Genomic DNA, 20,375 nt, shown 5'->3' with positions numbered 1-20,375 from the left:
GGGCACTAGGTTGGGAAAGGTTGATCTAGGGAATGGCTTTTTTTCACTTAGGTTGAGTTCCCAGGGTTTTGAGAATCTGAGTCTTCAAGCTGATTGACCCAGTATATCACTCGATCACTTCTTACTTTGCGATTTTCAGCTGCTCCACTGAAAAGCATAATGTTTCATGTGGTATGAGATGATGCGAACTGTCTATCTGTGATGGCTGTTTCATACATGCAAGCTCTCACTTGACCTTGTGATCACTGCTTGCTGAATGTGCATGTCTGAGCACCTCCATAGGCTTCTGAGAAGCTGGATCTCAAGCTTGTCTAGAAAAAAAGGAAAGCAATGTGATGACTGCATTTTAAGTAGGGGAAGGAGGTAGTGCCAAGCAAAATAAAGGGTAGAAATATGAACTGATTGTCTGAATGCCGCAATGCTGAGTCAATCGTGGAATACTCAGAATAGAGAAGGGTAAAACTAGGTAGTTCCACTCCAGAATGTTCCGCTTCAGTTTAGACCTCTTCCAGGAAAAAAACTAGGGTCTTGCTAGGTCTTTGCCAATGTCTGTGGGTCCCGGCATATACTAACACGTCTGTTTGTAAAGATCTAGATTACGTACTCCTCACAAAATAAAGGTATTTCACAAGAGACAGAGGATTGTAAATACACTGAGGATATGTCACTTGTAAGGATCTGGTATAAGCCACTCCATTTGTGTTTTGCGGATTGCCAGGCATTGTTTGCTTATTGACAGATGCGGATTTTCCCCCTTCCGGAAAAGTACACACACACAAAAAGCCATCAGAATTTACAGAACGTTCACAGGTACATCACAGTTTGTGTACTTTCCTCAGGTCAGCATAAAATCAAGGAGCAGAGTGTGTGCATGTGCGCGCATGCGCACACACACACAGACACACACACACAGAACTGCTGCACCGCAGAGGCTGAAGAGAGATCAGAGATATGTAAAATGTTGTGTGTGTGTTTAAATGGCGTATACATTGCCGTATTTTTATGCAACATCTGTAGTTTTGTACAACCAAAGTTGCATACAATTCCAAAAAATTGTCTGCAAGTCCACTAAATCAGTGCAACTCTGAAAAACCAATCCTCTGCAGATTCCATGGGGTGGATTCATAGAAATCTGATGTCATTTTGAACCGTTGCAGATTTCTCTGGCATCCCTATGTGCCAGGGAGCTGAGGACAATAGCAATTTTCAATTGCATGTCATCTGCATGTCCCCATGTGCTTACAAACATGAATCTTCACACTGTTAGTGAGCACCCATGTACACATGGTATTGCAGGGAATAGTTGCTGTTGCTGTTTTTAAATCTTCTAATGCTTCTACTAGCCTAGGTCAAGGATAGTCGATGGGAAGCTAGCGGAGTTGCAACATAAAGTATGAATCATCCCTCATTCCTTCTTCTGCAGAGTATCAAGAAGGAAAACCTAGGCACATACTCTCCCTATAATGCTGTGGGCTGGAATACACTGTTATGGAGTCAATTTTTAAAAGGCCAGAGAAAGATTGGTGGAATAGCTTGCTCTCTGTAATAAATCTGTTGTCATATCATTTTTGAAAGAATGATGCTGTTTTTAACACGATATGCCGCAGACGGGTGGAGGGAATTTGGAATGCTACCAAATTTTCTCTGCCTGTTGGGATACGCCCTGATGATTAATAACGTGCGAGACAAAACTGTGAATGCCTTCATTTAACATTAGGTTCCATGGCCCTAAAATAGAAATAAAATGAATGAACCTCTGGTTCCGTCTAGAGTGTAAGGGATTGGGTATCTCCACACTGTGCTTTATGTGTTGGCAGAGCCCCCTGAGCAACGGTGTTCACTTGTCTAGAGGGATCCTCCAAGCTGAAGAAGATGGCAGGTGCCACTGGGACATTCTCCCCTTTTGTGATGGGGGTGGGGGTGATGGTCCTTGATGGGTCATGTCACCTTCATGTAATGAGGAGGAGAAGATGGATGTGGCTCACTGTCTCCCATTTGGTTATCCCTGACTTACACAGTCAATGAGGGAAAGGGAACAGTCTAAGGTGGCCAGGCAACCTACTTTACAGAGGACAGTCCTCTATTTGAAGGTGTCTTCTATTTAAGAACTCTCCAGTCCAACTCATGTTGAAAGATAAAGAACCAGGGAGGGAATGCAGGGGACTTGAAGTTGCTCATCAACAGTTAGCACCTAGATAAATAAATTTTGGAAAACAATGTTTCAAGAGATTAGCTCTAGAACAGGACAATGGGTTCGCCCATTTCCACATTTAGCCCCATTACATTTATATATAGGATCAGACCTTGGTCTGCAAAGTAAGGAATTCGTGAGTCATTTACTGTTACAGGCAAGATGGCTGATAGCCAAAGATTGGAAGGATTGTAAAGTAGGGATGCTGGAGAAATTTGAGATGGACTAAAAGGAGCTCGGATTTCAAAGAATCCAACCTGTGGAATCTTCTGCGGAGCAACCCCCTCAGGCCACACAAAGTCTGTGGACTTTCAGGTATTTTTTTTTTACTTTCCTGAAATTTATGTATATTTATTCATAGGAAAATACACATGTTTCTGCTGAGAATGGAATGAGGGATAATATGCTAAATGTTACGTACTATGGTAAATTATGTAAATTCTTATGAAAACTCTTACGTAAATTATTTGTGTATTTTTCAGCATGACGAAAACAAAATATTTGCATGTCAGTGGACGATGGAACAAAAGGCGCCTGACAATCCATGAAACACAGACGGAACGGATTTTACACAGTCCATGCATCCTTATTGTAAAGAGCTTCACATTGAAAACTGGGATCAGAGGGGTATGGCAAATTGCTCTCCTAGAGAAATTAAAAACAAAAGTTAAGGATAGCCTAAGGGCAATTAAAGACACATAAGTCTGAAGGGGTGACTTATCATTTCATCCATACCTGAAGGGTATGGATGAAATTTATTGAATTTGTAAACTCAGTAGAATATGGGCATACACCTCTGACAGCATATACAGTGCTCTGCAGAGATCTAAGGGAGCATGACTCTCCTCTCAGCATGTCCGAAATGAAACTTGATGTGTCAATGATGATCTAGGAATTAAGAATTCCTAGGTGAGCAAGGAATTATGGAGTATAAAAGTAATTGATTAATTAATATTTAAATACCAGGTAGAAATTGAAATGTCAGATATTGAATGAAGATTTTGTTTGTTTGACCTATGTAACATTATGTAACCAGAATTAAACATTTATTTTAAAAAAGCATCTGGACAACAGCTGACTGAACAGACACACAGGTTCCCTGGTCACAGTCTTCCCCACTATGGTACTGTATTTCTATTGGAATGATAGTAATTACTTCAAAATGTGCATCTGTACATGTAAATTAACATATGAACATGTTATGCAAATCTGTGTCCTCTTCTGATCTGTTTTTTTAGTGATGCATGTCTTCTTTTTTGGCGATGCCCAAGCGGCCACCCTGTTGGAGACTCAGGGGGTATGTGCTTAAAAAAAGAAGAAATGTATTGACAATGTACAGGCTGAGAATTAGTAAGTGAGCTATAAAAGCCAGCTTACGCTGTGCTAGGTCCAAAAGCATCAGTCCAGGCTTCCTGAGTCCAACATGCCCAGAGCAAACAAGGCCAGATGCTGCCTCTGCCAGCCAGTCTTTCCAACAACACTGACTAACTGGCGAGCTCTTGGAGAAACCGTTGACTGCTTTCCCACACCTCGTGCAGTCCTTGCAAAACTAGGTATTCTGTGGGCAGCATGAAAACAAGCCTTTAGGGCTCCTTTTTGCCCCCAATGACTGGACCATTAATCAACTCATCCTGGGACTTCTCCAAAACGTCTGACTGGCAGGCCCGCTCAGGTCAAGACAGGTCTGGGCCACTTTCATTTTTTGATGCTCCCGGTATATTAAAAAAAATGAAGCAATGCCAAAACAGGGTTACAAAAATTGTGGTATATTTTAAATGTTTATGTTAAACAAATTAATGCTTTTAACACACACACACACAAAATATGACCTATTAAAATATGGAATGAAAAATTAAAATATGGAATGAAAAATAAATTCAGAAAAACGTCATAAATCCGTATCACTCTGAGAAATGCACATTATTAGAATTGACAAACAAAAAATATAAGTTAAATTTTGACAATATTTTATTTCTCTGCACACAGAAAGTATAACAACTGAAGTATTTTTGACAGATGTGAAGCGTCAGAATTTCCGAGGCCAAATAATGTCACTTTAGAATTTTCAATAAAACAGAGAGTATTAGACCAATTTTGGTTTGAATGATAGCTATGTGTCACTCATAAGCTATAGACTGAATTGTTTTAAGTGTTTCACCACAGATGGCAATGTCCTACAATATAATTGTGTTATTCACAAGATAATTACAGGATTTATTAAAAAATATTAATTAATTGTGCACTACGGGTGGTGTGGCCCAGTAACAGGGTACGAGTTTGAAGTTGTATGATGAATGTTATCTTCTTTCAATCCTGTCAGTTTATCTCTGTGTCTGTATGTATAACCTCACTGGGAGATAATGTCAAGTCTAAATTTGAGGCCCTCTGTGAATGCAAGGCCCAGTCCAAATGGCCCTCCTGCCTCTCCTGTGAAAGGCCCTGTTCTGGCCATAAGAGAGGTTTCATTTGTAGGGAAAAGAAGGACCGCAGTCTAAATTTAGCTAATAGTAGCGGTGGTCAGGAAAAGGAAACGGGCACCCTTCGCCCTAACATCTGCTTATGCAGGGAAGAACAGAAGCATGCTCTCAAACCTGTATTTCCTGAGGAAATGCAAATGTAAGGGAAGGGAGCTGTGTGGGGTGAATGCGGTGCTTACCTTTTCCTGCACCTGCAGATTCTCTCCTGCAAATGTCCCCCACCACTCCAAGGCCAGCTGGCCTTCGCCTGCCCCCCAGGCTCAGCTTGCTTCTAGTCTTGGAGTTTAGCTAAGAGGAAACAAAACGGGCTAAAATTGATAGAGGAGAATTGGCAGGAAGGGAAAAAGTTGAGCATCCTGCTCTTAGCCCCTCCCCCAGTATCTTCCTTGAGATGTCTTCCCCGCTTCACACCAGCATGGACACTTGGAAAAAGAGTGCATAAATGGGGTTGGGGAGAGAATATTAGGAACATAGGAAGCTGCCTTGTACTTGCTGGGAATATTGCAACCTCATCAGCAAATTACAAGATGGGGGCAGTGTTGCAGTTAGTTAACGCATGGGAATTTGGGGCATAGCTAGCCTTAGGATCTCCACAGCCTACAGTGTAGTTTCCTGCTCCTCCCCTTCCTTTCTGTCCTCTTTCTCTCTCGACCTTTCTTCATTGCTGGGAGCATGTGGCTTGCTCTCTCCTGCTGCTGCCTGTCTAATGGAACACAAATGGATTGAACAAACTCTGTTTGAAACCCTACGCTGTACCTGCATTTATATGCAGGTATACTTGTGAGTAAAGCTGTTTTTCTTTCTTCGCTAAAGAAAGGCGTGGTCTCTTTTTTTCTTTTCTTTTTTTAAAGCCTTTTGTGTGCATGTAGCACTGGTAAACACCAATTCTGTTTTGCCTTTTTGTTTTTTCTCTGTTGACTGCCTTTTTAACAGGAGTCAGCAATACCACATAATCCCATCAACACTGAGTCAGACCATGGGTCCATCTAGCCCAGTACTGTCAGCAGTGACCGGCAGTTGCTCTCCAGGGTTTTAGGCAGGATTCTTTCCTAGCCCTACCTGGAGATGCCAGGGATTGAATCTGGGACCTTCTGCATGGAAAGCATGGGATCTACCACTGAGCTATGATCTTTCCCCACAAAATGTTGGTTTTACGGCTCTGAGGAAGCTGGAAAACATAGGCATTTGCAGCCATTCCATGCAGAAGGCAAGGTGGCCATTCTCATCTCAGGACAAAGCAAAAGCATGCGAAGAATTTTGCATACAGAGTGTACAATTATTCTCCTGTCTTGTTGAAAGGGAAAACTGGAACAAAAATGATGCTTCCCATGGTAGTCGGGCTTTATTAAATCTACTCCACTTGTTTGGCTTGCCATTAAAACTGCCATTTTTGAGTAATTAAGTTCCTCCAATAATTCCCTGAAGGGAGGAAAGAAAAATATCAACAGAAATGTAATTTGGGAAAACCTGGTAGTATTAGCTGCTGTGTTATGCTAAAGCAACCTACGCTTTTTGTAACTGGGGATGAACTTGGGCTCTAGCTACCTCCTAACTGCATCAAATGTGGATCAACACAAAAGGGCCCAATCAATGCACACCTGCATAGTGTTCTGGATTTGGGAGGGCAGATGACTTTCCCTACTGGTATACCCCTTCTTTACAAGGACTTCTCCCCCAAAAAGAATTACTGATAGGCTACCACCAATCAGACTGAACCTCCTGATATAGCCTGTCTGGCTGCTTGGGGAGTTCTAAGCCCTTCTGCCAAGGAAGGGATCTGGGAAGTTACAGGCCAGCTAGCTTAATGTCAAATTGGTTGAAGGCATTATTAGAAATAAAATTAGTAAGCATATAGAAGGACAAGCCCTGCTGAAAAAGAATCAACACTGCTTCTGCAAAGGTAAGACCTGTCTCACTAACCTTTTAGAGTTCTTTGAGAGTGTCAATAAACATGTAGACAGGGGTGATCTGGTAAACACTGTTTACTTGGACTTTCAAAAGGCTTTTGACAAAGTCCCTCACCAAAGGCTCCTCAGCAAACTTAGCAGTCATGGAATAAGAGGTCGGGTCCTCTCATGGATCTGTAACTGCTTAAAGAACAGAAAGCAGGGAGTAGGAATAAATGGTAAATTCTCCCAATGGAGGGAAGTAAATAGTGGGATCCCAGGAATCTGTATTAGGACCAGTGCTTTGCAACCCGTTCATAAATGATCTGGAATTAGCAGTGAGCAGTGAAGTAGCCAAGTTTGCAGATGAAACCAAATTATTTAGAGTGGTTAAAACAAAAAGGGATTGTGAAGAGCTCCAAAAGGATCTCTCCAGACTAGGAGAATGGGCATCTAAATGGCAAATGCAGTTCAATGTAAGCAAGGGTAAAGTGATGCACGTTGGGGCAAACACTCCCAACTTCAAGTATAACCTAATGGGATCTGAGCTAGGAGTGACCAACCAGGGAAGCTATCTTGGGGTTGTGGTGGACAGCTCAATGAAGATGTCAGTCCAGTGTGACGCTGCTGTAAAAAGGCCAAACTCCATGTTAGGCATAATTAGAAAAGAAATTGAGAATAAAACTGCCAATATTATACTGCCCCTATACGAATCTATGGTGCGACCACACTTGGAATACTGTGTACAGTTCTGGTCACCACACCTAAAAAAAGATACTGTAGAGCTGGAAAAGGTGCAGAAAAGGGCAACCAAAATGTTCAAGGGGCTGGAGCAACTCCCCTATGAGAGAAGGTTACAACAGCTGAGATTGTTTAGCTTGGAAAAAAGGAGGGTAAGGGGAGTAGAGGTGTACAAAATTATGCATGGTGGGGAGAATGTGGATAGGGAGGCATTTTTCTCCCTCTCTCAAAATACTGAACCTGGGGTCATCCTATGAAGCTGATTGGTGGGAGATTCAAGATGGATTGATGGTGGTTCTTCTGACTGGATGGAGGGTGCTCAACCTGTTCTGAACAGGGTTGCACTCCCCCTGAAGGAGCAGGTTCATAGCTTGGGGGTCCTCCTGGAGCCATCTTAGTCACTTGAGGCTCAAGCAGCCTCAGTGACATGGAGTGCCTTCTACCAGCTTTGATTGGTGGCCCAACTACGTCCCTATCTGGACAGGGATAGCCTTGCTTCAGTTGTCTATGCTCTGGTAACCTCCAAGTTAGATTACTGCAATACATTCTACATGCGGCTGCCTTTGAAGACGGTCCAGAAGCTGCAACTTGTGCAAAATGCATCAGCCGGACTGATAATGGGGACCAGATGGTCTGAACGTATAAAACTGATTCTGGCCCACTTGCACTGGCTGCCTATATGCTTCTGATCCCAATTCAAAGTGCTAGTCTTGACCCTATAAAGCCCTACACAGCTTGGGACCACAGTACCTGACAGAATGCCTCTCCCGGCATGAACCAACCCATACGCTACACTCTGCATCTAAGGCCCTCCTCCGGGAGCCTCCTCCGAGGGAGGCTTGGAGGGTGGCAACAAGGGAGAGGGGCTTTTTGGTGGTGGCTCCCCATTTATGGAATAATCTCCCTGATGAGGCCCGCCTGGGGCCAATGTTGTCATCTTTTCGGCACCAGGTTAAAACTGCCCTCTTCTCTCAGGCATTTGGCACCGTATAATGACTCTCTTGATTGTCTGTGGCTGATGGTTTTAAATTGTTTTAGATATATGTTGTTGTTGTGTGTGTTATGTGTTTTATGTCATTATGTGAATGGTTTTTATATTTTATATAATGTATTTTAATGGTTTTTAATTTTTGTGAACCGCCCAGAGAGCTTCGGCTATGGGGCAGTATATAAATATAATGAATGAAATGAATAAAAGTATTTCTTCACGCAGTGCATAGTTGAACTACGGAATTTGCTACCACAGGATGTGGTGATGGCCACCAATTTGGATGGCCTTAAAAGGGGGTTGGACATATTCCTGGAGGAAAAGGCTATCAGTGGCTACTAGTCTGGATGGCTATGTGCTACCTCCAGTCCAGAGACAGTGAGCCTATGTACACCAGTGGTTGGGGAACATGAGTGGGAGGGTGCTGTTGCACTCATGCCCTGCTTGTGGGTTCCCGGTTGACAACTGGTTGTCCACTGGGTGAACAGAACGCTGGACTAGATGGACCCTTGATCTGATCCAGCATGGCCCTTCTTATGTTCTTATGACCCTTCCCATCAGCCCAGCTCTGGGGCGGGGGGGGGGGAGTACAAAAGGTACTTTCAATAGCATCTGCAGGAGCTTTGTTCCATCTAGTTCTGGCCTTGGAGCATGATTTTTATTGAGTGGACCTTATGAGAGCCTTTGAACCAGCCCAAGAAATTTTGGTGCCTGCAATGTAACATCCAAATGCTACTGCCATCCTGCAGTAAAATATATATTTAAGAAACTGACCATCCATTGCTCTTTAATAGTGCTTCAAGTCTGCTGCTTGCGGAGGCCCACTTCACCCTGCTTAATGGTAAAGTGAGCCCAGGATACACTACATGGGAACAACTGCCCCCTATGCACTTAGAAACAAAAATCAGGAATGTTTCAGCAGCTCACCGTCTGCACATTTGTTGAAGCAAAGACTTTCTCCTAAGACCTACAGCATTAGCCGACAGCAGTGTTGAACTGCAAACTGTTTGTATGTGAAGTGGGACTGCTGCAACAGAGGCAGCGAGCAGGAGCGCTGACTTTTAGGGTCGAGCATTACTTGACACAGATGTATTCATCACACTGTAGAACAAAGACACTGTTTGCACTAGAAATCTGAATGCAGGATTTCGTGACTGTAGACAACAGGTGCGCCTGCACTTGACACAGCCGTGTGTCCAGCCGGCATGCAACCTTTCCATTTGAAATTAATCTCTTGCTCTAGCAAGAGGAGCTGAAAAGACGGTATCAAGAGGTGACGCATTGGTGGTGGCTTTAATTGCTTTCATTTTAAATCTGTTCACTTTGTGGCTTTAAGCTGTTCTTTTCTAATCTGCCACATTGAATCTGAAAATGAACGGCCTTCCATGGTTTATCGGGAATTAGTAAGTTATGCAGGTCAGCTGCAGGACTTTCTGTCCGACAACCTCCATAGTCCTTGAGTTGACTGCCACCTGTGGAACCAGATTGACTTTCCTTGTATATATTCTCCCATATGCTGCTAAATGTCCTTGAACATGGAAGACTCCCTCTCCCCCTCAGTAGATATGGGGAGATATATAACAGTGAATGTCCAACATTTGGTGAATGACAACAGGTCTGAAAAGTGGGGAAATCGATATCAGTTTGGGGGCATTCACAACATTCATTGGGGACTGTCAGCATTCATATGTTGCCGTTCACTATAGCATATTGCTACGTGCTTCCTGCATCCAGGCAGTAAAGTCTCAGGAGTACTCATTTCCTTTGAGTACTCAGGAGTACTCATTCATTTCCTTTGAATGTGAAAGAACATTGGGGACATATGTCATCTTTGTAATGTTTGCTTTATGTATAAATATACAAGAGCATGGTACAGGCAAATATATTCCTGTACGCAGACAGCAAAGTGACAATTTTATTGTATGGCCATTTTTTTACGGTATATTTTGTTTTTGTTGTGAGATGCTTTGGATACTTCTTCCCAAGCACAAAAGTGGAGTATAAATATTTTGAAAGAAATAATCCTGCACCAGGCCTTAAAACAGAGCCACAACAGCCCAAAGATGCTTCAGCTTCAGCCAAATCACAATAATTCCTTCTATTTCTGAAGTTCAGGCTATGAGTGCTGTTGCTTATGTAGCCAAAATGGCACCACTTACCCACAAGAGGGAGTTATTGGCAGGCTTGGGGCAACCCCAAAGTTTGCAGAAGTACAAAAAAGCTCTAAGCGGGGGGACCCCAGACTGGTGCACTCAGTGGCCATGGAATGCTGACTGATTGTTGCAGGAGGGGCAATGGAGTAAAGTGGTTGGAATCCTGAACAGCGGCACTCCACACGGCAACATTTTGTTGCAGGTCCCACTTGTACTTTTAAAATCCAGTGGGCAAACATGCTTTTTGCTGTTTATCTGTCCACTCCCCTTAGCACCAGGGGTGTCATCTTCTCTAAGCTGTGATGAGCACTGCACCCCAAAAGCTAGAGAGAACTGCTTTCTCCAGCTCCTATCAGGAGACTAGCTCCAATCATTAGCTCCATTGATAAAACAATCACAGATCATCTTGAACTATTTGCAAGTAATTGGCCTAATAAAAGATGGTCAGTCAACATCCATAAGGGAGGCCAGGGAGAGAGAGAGAGAAGGGTGGATGGAGTTTTAGGCCTGGGTGTAATGATCATGTGGATAGGGTTAGCCCCTTCTTGGGTATTTGTTCTAAATACAGAACAAAGATAAGAATAAGGAGGAGGAGGTAGATATTTCTCTCTCTCACACACACAGAGACACAGACACAGAGATACTGTTCACTGTGTACGTGGCAGCGTGGCGGGGGATGAGGGGGAGATAAGGCATGATTCTTTGTGATGAGGGCCTTGCAGATCCTCTCTCTGTGTCTACCCCTGGAATTTGGTGTTGGCATGGATGGCAGGAGAGTCCTGTCACTTGTTGCTATTTGTGTCACAAACAGTACTCAGCAGAAGCACATGATACATTCCATACCTCAGCCATAGTTGCAATAGACATGCTAGCTAGTGGGAATGAGCACAGCATGTTGAGAAAATGCTACCTCCCTGCAGCAGAAGTTCTACCTGGGGGGGGGGGGACGACACCTGATTCCTCCACAACAAATGGATAACAACTGTGTTTTTATTGTGCTCAGAATTCTCATCTGAAAACACCTCTTTCCTGGAGGTGATCTGTGGCTCTCCTCCTCTGCATTCTTGAATTGCTTCTCACCACTGATGGATTTGGTAAAGAGTGACCAGCAGTAATATATACTTGGATCTCTGTAAAGAATAGTTGTGGAAGCTGCCCACGAGCTTTTTGTCAAATGATTAATTGCTTCGGATTAATGTATATACATATATGAAACTACTTGTCTATATAGACAAATCCCTTCATTATTCCTGTATCTAGACAAGTAGTATCTCAAACCACATGACTATTCCTAAAGGGCAGCAAGAGGTATCCCCCACTTTAGTTTATGTTTGAAAAGGTTAATTGAACACTATTTAGTAGTGTAGTAAAAACCCATTAATGTTTGTCAAGACTTTATATAGAAACTGAAAGTCATTTGGTTTTAATTCCCTTCTGAATCAAATGTACTTTGTTTAAAAAAGGAGTATGTTTTAACTTAGAAGTAGTTATAGTCAACATGAAGAGGTGTCATGGACCAGGATCCCAAACCCTCATCCTCAGAAGATCCTGGCCCCTTGTCCTCCAAGGAGGCTCCAGAGTTAAGAGCTCAGGAAGAGGATTCAGTCATGGAAAGGCATCACAAGGCATCCACCTCCCCAAGACCTAGTTCCCTAGAAAGATCCCAGGGGCCAGCCCTCCTCTCTTCAAAGGAGGGTGCCTTGCCATCTTCAGTTTCTGGTCATGAGGACACTTGCATGCCATAGTTGCTCCCATGTTGTTTTAGCTTGAGGCTGCTAAACCAGGCCAGGCTCCTTTAAGAGACAAAGCCTCAGGCAGTGGAGAGGTGGAGCCAACCAGCCTAAATGTCAGCAACTTCCTACTTAAGGTTCAGTCTTGAGCTGTTCCTTGTTGGAGCAACATACAGACAACCCTGTCTGGTTTACAGCCCTCTTAAAGCTTTATGTGGTGGTGATTTATTGCCATCTTGCTTGCCAGAGTGACCTGACCTAACCTGACCCCTGCTAAAGATCAGACCATAGTGGAATGCTGCAACCCAGGCTACATCACAGAGCATCATCTGAATCCATAACCTGAAATGGTACAAGAGGACATCTTAAGTTTTATAGATCATAAAAAAGAGTAGGGCTAAATGAGAATAAGATACTCTTCAACTGAATGATTAACTAGGAATTAGCTAGGGCAACCTGCATTATGTAGCCATCTCTTTAACTGGGACTAGCTTCCTGTGTGGGTAGCAAGACTAAGCTATTGCATGGATGTACTAACAATATGATTGGTATTCTCACACATTCACCATCTTCTTGAGAATTGTTCTATTCTTACTATGAAAACTGAGGATAATCTTTTATTTTACTCTAGAGTAAGTGCATGCGGTTCTGATTCAGATTGGACCACTCTGCACTGGGGGTGGGGGGTTTAAACTTTCCACCACCATTTTTTCCCATAAATTCCCCCTCTGGGGAGGGAGCTAAAAAAAGGAGTTTTTTTTTTTCTTTAACACTCTTTGGGGGAAAAATGGGAGTGGAGAGGTTTAATCCTACCCGCCTGGTGTGTGGTGGTTGTGATCTGAACTGGGGTCATGTGCATTTTATTTAGAATAATTATCCTCAGCTACATGCTATGCAGTTAATGGAAGGTCTGTAGCTTGACCCTTCATCAGCTGACTGTGGGTTTTGGGAAGCCCCATGGACAAGATGTTTCCAGTCTATCCCCCCCCCACACACACACCTGCAACTGAGAGAGGTGAGATAATTGATCCCATCACTGCTGATGGTAGAAGTGGCTCCTGCTGCTCCCCATGGTGCCGTCAGCCCAGAGGGAGAGAGCAGGTGAATGGGCTAAGTGGTGGTGAGGAGGCATACCAGAATTAGCACTGGGTGAGCTGGTGAAATTTTGCTGGGTGGAGGGCAGCGCCAAGGAACAGCAGCAATCACCTCTTCATGTAAGAACAGCAATTGCTGCTTGTTGCTGATCAGAGGTGAGCCACTCTGCCACTGTGTGGGCCTTGGTAGATGCCTCACTGTGTCATCCCTTCATGCTAGGTCTGTTATTTAGAACGGGGAGAGAAATTCTTGCAAATGGCTCCAAAATGCAGAGCGAACTGAGAGCTTCCAGTGGCTAGGCTAAAATACTTCCCTATGAATTCCAGTCCCAGCTGTCCTGTTCCTTACTCCTTTACAGACATCTGCTTTAATGACCACTGAAAGAACATGTAGCTTAGAAGATGCTGGGGAAAAATACGTATTTGTATTTTTGCAATATATAGGCTGTTTCCCTCATGTTTTTGCAGTGGCTTCTTAGTGGAAAGAACACAACTACCTGATAATGCTTGTGTTGTATGTAATCGATAGTACAGGAGAATAACTGTGAGCAAGAGAATTCCAGAAAAACGTCTATCTCTGCTTCATTGACTGCACTAAAGCCTTTGATTGTGTGGATCACAACAAACTGTGGCAAATTCTGAAAGAGATGGGAGTACCAGACCACCTTACCTGTCTCCTGAGAAACCTGTACGAGGGTCAAGAAGCAACAGTAAGAACCAGACATGGAACAACCGATTGGTTCAAAATTGGGAAAAGAGTACGACAAGGCTGCATATTGTCGCCCTGCTTATTTAACTTATATGCAGAGTACATCATGAGAAATGCCGGGTTGGATGAATCACAGGTCAGAATTAAGATTGCTGGGAGAATTATCAACAACCTCAGATACGCAGACGATACCACCCTAATGGCAGAAAGCGAAGAGGATCTAAAGAGCCTGTTGCTGAGGGTGAAAGTGGAGAGTGCAAAAGCTGGTTTGAAACTCAACATTAAAAAAACTAAAATCATGGCATCTGGCCCCATCACTTCCTGGCATATAGAAGGGGAAGAAATGGAAGCAGTATGACAGATTTTATTTTCTTGGGCTCCAAGATCACCGCAGACGGTGACTGTAGCCATGAAATTAAAAGACGCTTGCTCCTTGGGAGGAAAGCTATGGCAAACCTAGACAGCATAGGAAGAAGCAGAGACATCACCTTGCCGACAAAGATTCGTATAATCAAAGCTATGGTTTTCCCAGTAGCAACATATGGCTGTGAGAGCTGGACTATAAGGAAGGCTGAGCACCGAAGAATTGATGCCTTCGAACTGTGGTGCTGGAGAAGACTCTTATGAGTCCCCTGGAGTGCAAGGAGGTCAAATCAGTCAATCCTAAAGGAAATCAACCCTGAGTACTCATTGGAAGGACAGATTCTGAAGCTGAAGCTCAAATATTTTGGCCACCTAATGCGAAGAGAAAACTCCCTGGAAAAGACCCTGATGCTGGGAAAGATTGAAGGCAAAAGGAGAAGGGGACAGCAGAGGATGAGATGGCTAGACAGCATCACCGATGCAATGAATATGAATTTGAGCACACTCCAGGAAAGAGCGGAGGACAGGAAGGCCTGGCGTGCTATGGTCCATGGGGTCACGAAGAGTCGGACACGACTTAACGACTGAACAACAACAACAAGAATAACTGTGGCAGGGAAGAGCTGGGTGCAGACCTCTGACCAGGGTTTGCTGTAGGTACTTGTGAAGTGAATGAACTTGGCAGCACACAATGGAAACGTCGCCCCATGTTTAACTGAAATGTAGTTCCCAGGAAATCAGCCAAAGTGCCCTGAATTGGTCCATCATAACAGGCTCCTAGAAGACCTGGTTAGGTGTGGTAAATATGAACCACATCTAGGCTACGAAGTGGGGAAGCTTTTGTGAACTGGAAAACAGGTCCTTCTCCCTTCTGTGGAAAACACAGTACTACCGGCAATGAGAATAACAGAGTGGTGCTCTTACTTTGGATTTCCTCTCCAAATTGTGAAGCTATTTGAGAGGGTGTGTGTGTGTGTGTGTGTGTGTGTGAGAGAGAGAGAGAGAGAGAGGTAGGTTTGTTTTTATTTACTGAATCTAAATCTATAACTAAGTGATGCACTTTAGCATTTGACCCTGGAACCAAGGGTGTCAGCCATCATGCTTGACACTAACTCCTTGCCACAATTGTTTAAGCAGATGATAATGCCTGAACATTCTACTCATAATAAAATCAAGTCTTTAGCTTAGATGCAGACTTGATCATACTTAGACTAGGGTGAGCAACTGGTGGCCCTTTGTAGAGTTGTAGGCCAAAACATCTGGAGGACCACAAAATGCCCATGCCTGGAGTAGACCCATTGCATCGATTTCAGTCTATCTGTTCTCAGTATGACCAAATCTGGCTTTAACCCTATTTGTCCCAAGTTCATGAAACCCAGTATACATATTACAGAGGCAAATTGTGGGTTATTTAACCCATGAGTTGCAGGGATATGTGCCACCTGTGAGCTGCTTCTGGTTTCTGCAAACAACCTCTGATCAGCTCAATCAGAGGTTGTCAACTTCACATGTGAACCCAGACCGATGCTTAATACATGGTTTGTTGTTGAGTTAACGGCTGTTTAGCCCCTACTTACATCATACTGACACCCTCCAATCATGCTGATCTGAGGCTGTTTACAAAAAATGGAACCAGCTCTCACACAGTGCCTGTTCCCACAAATCATGGGTCAATTAACACACAATTTGCTGCTGAATGCTGCTGTGATGTGCCAACAGCCCCAAAGAGTCTGTGTAGTGAGAACTAGAAGATGGACACATTTTAAAATGTTCAGATAAGAAAAGGCTGAGATACAGAACTTGAAACATTTTGCCTTGAAGTACAGGAGGGGTGGGCAAGTTGTGGCCCTCCAGATGTGTTGGCCTACAGCTCCCATAATCCCTCACCATTGGCTAGGGCTGGTTAGGGCTGGCTGGCTAGGGGTGATGGGAGTTATAGGCCAGTTTAGAATCTATCAAAACTGCAGAGAAATAAATGATGTTGCAGATCTCATTCTGCTGCTTTGGTGATATCCCTTCGAACAGAATTAAGACTAGAAGGGAATCCACAAGGTCATCTAGCTTAATTTCCTTAATCGATGATTTACTACACTGAGCAGGGCATACATTGATTAATATGTAGAGAATCATATTGATATCGTGCACCCATATAAAAGAGGGTTGATTCACACACGCATGTCCATTCCTTGATTTCTGATCACTTGGTAATTCAGTGCTTGGTGACTGGCAACTGGACTGGCCTCATTGAAGAGTCTTGTGAAATGAGGCAAATGTTCTTTCAGTGGTGTTAGATCACCAATGGCTCATTCACACATGCAAGTGAATCAGCCAATAGGGAGAAAATAGCACTAAGCACTGCAATTAGCTTCATCCATGGCTTCTAAAAGGCTGACTACAGTGTGTTTTCTCCTGTGTATTTATTTGCAAACAAGTTTGTAATGGTGAGTGTTTAGTCTTTGAAGGGACTAGCTAAATCCATCCAATTACACTGCAACTGTCTGTACAGGTCACATGTGGGACTTCTTTGGATTTTCCAAAATTGTGAAAACTCAAGCTTATCCATGTAGGTGGGCCAGCCATTCTGTGTGCGGGGTTTTCTGTCTTAGAAGTGGAAATATCCCTTTCTGTACTGCTTCTGTTCTAATAATTACCAAAAAAATATAACACCAATATGGTATTATGAATGCTCCAAGCAAATAGCCTTTGCATTACAGCAGTTTTCTTAGACAGACTCTTCATGCATGTAGTATGCCCCCAAGGCCAAAGACTGAACTTCATCTAGAATTCAAGCTTGAGCTTACTATAATTTGCTTTTCACTAGCTACATACCTATACTGCAAGAGGCATAGCTTTGAGCAAGTGAGCAAAACAGGAGACGTGTTCCAAACTTTAAAAAGTTGGATATAGGGAATTTGACTCTATTACTTGGACTGTATTGAGCTAGACTCTGAAATATGGCTAGAGCATAGTTGTGACCACTGGAAAGAATAGAAAGTGCAGGCTGGTATATCTCTTGAGAAACCTTGTCCAACAGTATATCAACAGTATTTAGGCAGTCTAACTCATTCATTCATTATATTTCTATACCGCCCCATAGCCGAAGCTCTCTGGGCAGGTCACAAAACCTAAAAACCATTAAAACACATTATACAAAGTACAAAAAGAAAAGCATTGACATAAAAACATATAAACAGATAACACAGGCAACATATATCTAAAAACCATTTGTTAAACCATCAGCCAAAGACAACTGAAGACCTAATTTAAAACTCATTGTATGCTGCCAAATGCCTGAGAGAAGAGGGCAGTTTTAACCTGGTGCCGAAAAGATGACAAGGTTTGCAATGCTGGCTAGGGAATGCTGGGAGTTGTAGGACTTTTTTTCTGTCTGAACGTGTATAGGATTGTACCTTAAGCAAATGAGTCTTAAGCTTCAGTGGCAGTTCAACAACCTATATGTTCCCTCTTCTGTCATGCTGTGGTCCTGATTTTGTGGGTCAGGCATGGTGGCTGCTTTTTGTAAAAGAGAGTGGTCAGTTGTAAACATTTGCTTTAAAGCACATGCCTAATGTAATGTATAGCTTGGCCCTAAAGAGGTTGAATAGGTTATTTCTGGTGGTATTGATTAGACTGCTTTTTGCAATTTATAGTAACCTTTCACATATAATGCTTTCCTGATCAAGTTATTTCTGTTCAACGGTGTGTATGTTCTTTTGCCACTAGAGGTCTGTTCAACACTGCAAAAACAAAATGCATGCCTGTATTTTTGTATTCCCTGTATTTAAAAAAATTTACTACCTCAGGTGTTCAACTCTTGATGGCTCTACATGCACATGCTGATGATGATATATGAACCTTATGTACAGACAATGATGCTCTGGAACCTAAGAATCTTCCCTCCAATTTTTGTTGAAGCGAAGAGCATAACCCACCTGAACAGGCTCAAGTGCAAACCCCATTGAAATGAACAGAAGCGCTGCAAAACCTTCCATTAATACCAACCAGGGTTGCACATCCATCCATAAAGCCATGAGTTCAGATAGCCAGTACAGACACATCTCTCAAATGAGAAAAGTAAATGAAGAATTGTCATTCTTGAGGTCCTGAACCTGGGACTTTTTGGTTTTCAGAGCCATGATCTAAACAAGTAATCCATCCTCAGATAGACTTTCAGTGGGCCAGTTTGCATGATCACCATAGTCCGCCATGGCTTATTTAAGCCATGGGGGGTTGCAGTGTGTTCCGGCCACTCTTCTGAATATTCAAGCTACGGTGGGCAGTCGCCGTGGCTTATCATGTTGTGCGAAGCCACCAAGAGCGGCTTATGTGAGGGTTAAAAAACCCATGGGCCGTTTTAAGGTTATATGAGAGTTGAACTGAGAGAGAACTGTCACATAAGCCACCCTCACCGGCTTCCCATGACAAGATAAACCACAGCACATGCCCACCACAGCTTGAATACTCAAAAGTGTGGCTGGCGCGCATTGCAACCCATAAGCCATGGTGGGCTGCAGTAATCATGCAAACCCAGTCTATACGTGGAACTCTTTTCAAACTCAAGCTGAGGGAAATGAATCAAGAGGAGAAACGGCTAGAACACAGGTGGAGGAAAACTTGGGTTGGGTCTGACTGAACACAGGTTAGAGCTCATTATTGAGCCTACTCTGTGGTGATGGGGGTGGCAAAGAGACAGTTCTTTTCCAGCAGCGTTGCACCTTCTCAGTGTCATCCAACAGAGCTTTTCCGAGTGGTTCATGGCCTGTTACATTCTGGGCCAAGGAGAGAGACTGTGGAACCCTCGATAGCATGCTGTGACGAGCTGGCACGGCCCTTTGAAGAGGAAGTCGCCCAGGGTTTGTCATGAATTGGACACCACAACTAATGCAGTTCCATTAGTAGAGGCACCCAGAGCACCACCTGGTCCAGTTTTATTGGATGAATTTCAGTTATTGAGGCCCGAGCATGTGGACAAGGTGCTTGGCCAAGTCCGGTTGATCACCTGTGTGCTCGACCCTTGTCCTTCATGGCTTATTACATCAAACAAGGAGGGGATGTCCGGCTGGGTGCAGGAGGTTGTGAATTCCTCCTTGAAAGAGGGAGTGGTGCCGGCCGCTTTAAAAAAGGCGGTAATCAGGCCACTCCTGAAGAAGCCTAACCTGGACTCAGGGGATGTTAACAATCATAGGCCAGTGACCAATATCCCCTTCCTAGGCAAGGTGCTTGAGCGGGTGGTTGTGGACAACTCCAGGCACTGTTGAATGAAACGGATTATCTATATCCATTTCAATTGGGCTTCAGGCCTGGTTTTGGAATGGAAACTGCCTTGGTCGCCCTGTGGGCGACCTTTGGCAGGAGAAGGACAGGGAGAGTGCATCTCTGTTGATTCTCCTGAACCTCTCAGCAGCTTTTGATACCATTGACCATGGTATCTTTCTGGATAGGTTATCTGGGTTGGGAGTTGAAGGCACTACCCTGCAGTGGTTCTGCTCCTACTTGACCGGTTTCAGAAGGTGATGGTGGGGGATTATTGCTCTGTGTCTCGGCAATTGTGCCATGGGGTTCCACAGGACTCTATTTTATTCCCTGCGCTGTTTAACATCTCCATTAAACCACTGGGGGAGGTTATCTGGAGGTGAAGGCTGAAGTGCCATCAAAATGTGGATGACACCCATCTCTACCTCTCCTTTTCATCAAACCCAGGTGAGGCAGTGGCTGTTCTGAATCAGTGCCTGGACACAGTAATGGACTGGATGAGGGCCAATAAATTGAAATTCAATCCAGATAAGATGGAGTTTCTGTTAGTGGGTGGTTCATCTGCCCGGCTATGTGATGTTCAACCTGTTCTGGAGGGGGCTGCACTCCTCCTAAAGGATCAGGTTAATCGTTTGGGGGTGCTTTTGGACCCAGAACTGTCACTTGAGGCACAGGTGAACTCAGTGGCACGGAACACTTTTTATCAGCTTAGGCTGGTATACCAACTACGCCCTTATCTGGACAGAGATAACCTGGCTACAGTTATCCGTGTTCTGATAACCACTTGTCT

The 20,375-nt window shown here is 43.7% G+C and overlaps 1 protein-coding gene across 1 annotated transcript in view; it reads right to left on the bottom strand.

The window, feature by feature from the left end:
• Positions 1–317: 317 nt before the first annotated feature.
• Positions 318–20,375, bottom strand: part of LOC146352735 (uncharacterized) — a 47,507-nt gene continuing 27,449 nt past the window's right edge. Inside the window, exon 10 of the transcript XR_014787824.1 lies at positions 318–4,956. The gene's annotated coding sequence lies outside the window, so the exon portion shown is untranslated. The remainder of the gene's footprint in view (positions 4,957–20,375) is intronic.

The sequence above is a fragment of the Heloderma suspectum genome, chromosome 2 (genome assembly GCF_057233095.1).
Source record: "Heloderma suspectum isolate Gila_16-S chromosome 2, 16-S_ref, whole genome shotgun sequence".
NCBI classification, from domain to species: domain Eukaryota; kingdom Metazoa; phylum Chordata; class Lepidosauria; order Squamata; family Helodermatidae; genus Heloderma; species Heloderma suspectum.
This window is presented reverse-complemented; position numbering and strand designations above follow the sequence as displayed.